Genomic DNA, 2,523 nt, shown 5'->3' with positions numbered 1-2,523 from the left:
GGGATGGGTGTGCCAGAGGCAATGAGATTGGCACAGGATAGAGCAGGGTTTAGGGCTGTTGTACATAGGGTCGCTATGAGTCGCAAAAGACTCGATGGCACATAACAGCAGCAACAACATTTCCTTCCATTCTTCTTTTCTATCTTTTCCTGCTTTCTGAGCTTCCTCCTGGGCACATACTGCCCTTGTGTTCTCATATGGTTGGATGATGTAAGGAGTAAGTAATTCCCTGATTTTATTATTCTTATAGGCCTGTTTAGTGTTTTGCTGGAAATTAAGCCCTGGGGATGAGTTCAATCCCCTGCTTGTAGAGTGACTAACAGTCATAAGCTCAGGGACTCTATCAGTCCCTACCATATCAGTAAGCCTAGTTTTTTACTGATTTTGAGTTTTGCTACATTTTTCCAAAATCAGTAGTAATGTATGTTATCTTCATTGTCCTCTTCATGTTTTTGCTGTTGTGTGTCATTAAGTCACCTACAACCCCATGTACAACAGCCCTGAAGACTGCCCTGTCCTCAGCCAGTCTCACGGACTCCAACACAACTACCTCCATTGCTCCAGTTACTGTATCAATTCATCTCATCTGAGGTCGGCCTCTCCTGCCCTATTCCACTACCATTCTGAGTATGATATCCTTCTCCAAGGACTGGTCTTTCCTGGCCATGTGCCCAAAGTATGTGAGAGAGAGCTTCAAAATGCTAGCCACCAAGAAGAAACTTGCTCTCACCCTCTCCAAGACAGATCTATTTGTTTTCTTGGGAGTCCATGGTATATCCTCTTCATAGTAAGCCATTAATGAACCTATCTCTGGGGCTTTGTTTAGTCACTCATAGCAGATAATTTTATTCTGTTAGTCTTTCCCTAAAGCAGTTGTCAAAATGTTGCAAAACATATCTAGCTTGCTAGTCCACTGAACTATTGGAAAAAAGAGCACGATGTTTACAACGGAGAAAAACAAGTTAAATTGTTATCTTTTGTGGGAAAATATTTTAATAAGATTTATTTCTTTGTTAAAATAGAAAAATAGAAACTAGTTTAAAATGTTAACCAGAATTATCATTGAAAAATGAACTTTCATTTTTTCTCCTACTCTTCGCTATTTCTCAAATATTTTTAGCAGTTTGCTTTCATATATAAATACTCACAAGGCTTCATGCTTTCTAAATTTCATAAACAGATTACATGGAATGTATCCAATACTTTCTTTGGTGTCTAGTAGCCACCATTTTGAATCTTAGTGCATGTTATTTGCAAGAGTGGAACTTCCATACAGATCATGAAATATGTAGATCACAGCATATCCTCCAGAGTTCTATGATTCTTCTACCATCTTCCTCAGTTCCAGTAGAGATGTAATCTGTAGCAATTTCTATCTTATTTCAGTAAGTAAGAAGCCATAAATTATTAAGTAGTAGAACTTAGCAAGCTTTAAAAAAATAAATATATCTTAGTTTACATGTTTCTTGACACCAAAAGAGTTTCCCCTGAGTGTGTACAGGTAAATATAGATATAGAGATAGAGATAGAGATAGAGATAGAGATAGAGATAGAGATAGAGATAGAGATATAGAGATATAGATGACACGATATAAAGGATTTGAAAAGAATTGTCCTTATAGTAAGGTTACTCTATTTCTCACTTTGTTCATTCTTCTCTATCTTTCCTCCCTCCTTCTCGTTTTATTTTCTCTATCCCTTATTTGGAGGCTGATTCTTGTTCCAGAAAGAGGATGCTGTTAGCCTGGAAGAAAAGAGAACTCCTTCATTTGTCAATGCCTCTTTATTCCATAGATAATAATCAACATTCTGACCTAAGAACTATCTCTTTTGGCTGTGAATATTTAGCAGCAAGTTTCAAGGTTGATAGGGCCCCTTCATGAACTGTGTTGTCCAGTTCCCATTGCATGTCTCTTGTGGAATAATCCATGGGAAGTTGTGCTAACTCAAGACGGCATTTTACAGATAATGCAAATATGCTAGAAGCTTCATAAGAAAGATAGGCTCTAGATCTCCTCTTATGCAATTTATAGCCTTCAAAAACCCTCTGAAAGGTCAATTGTAAGGCAGTTCCAACTCAATGTTTGAGTTCCCACTGTTCAGGGGGCTCAGAGACACAAAGAAGAGAATTAAGGATATACGCCTTCTGCTCCTTCATGACATGTTGACTTGCAGATAACTCCTGGGAATCAGTAGCAATTCTTAGGCCCTATCATTCAATGTTTCTACCTCAGAAGCATTTAGAAAAGAGCAGTAGAGGCAAATGGAAGTTACAGTGTCACTACCTAGAGCATGCTAAAATATTGGAAAGTGAATTTTTTAAAATAATTGAGAAATAGTTAATTCAGATCCTCCTCAAATCTTCAATCTTTCATTCTTTGGGTCAAGAAATTAGAGACTCAGACTTTAGAGCATTTTACTTACATTTATAACACAACTATTTCTGAAAATATAATACTGATATTTATAAAATAAAAAGAAAAAATATTTTCACCCTAAAGTCATCGCAAATATTTCCTGCAT

Source organism: Elephantulus edwardii, unplaced genomic scaffold, assembly GCF_000299155.1.
Source record: "Elephantulus edwardii isolate Elephantulus edwardi_28Jun2011 unplaced genomic scaffold, EleEdw1.0 scaffold00165, whole genome shotgun sequence".
NCBI classification, from domain to species: domain Eukaryota; kingdom Metazoa; phylum Chordata; class Mammalia; order Macroscelidea; family Macroscelididae; genus Elephantulus; species Elephantulus edwardii.
Note: the sequence above shows the minus strand (reverse complement) of the source record.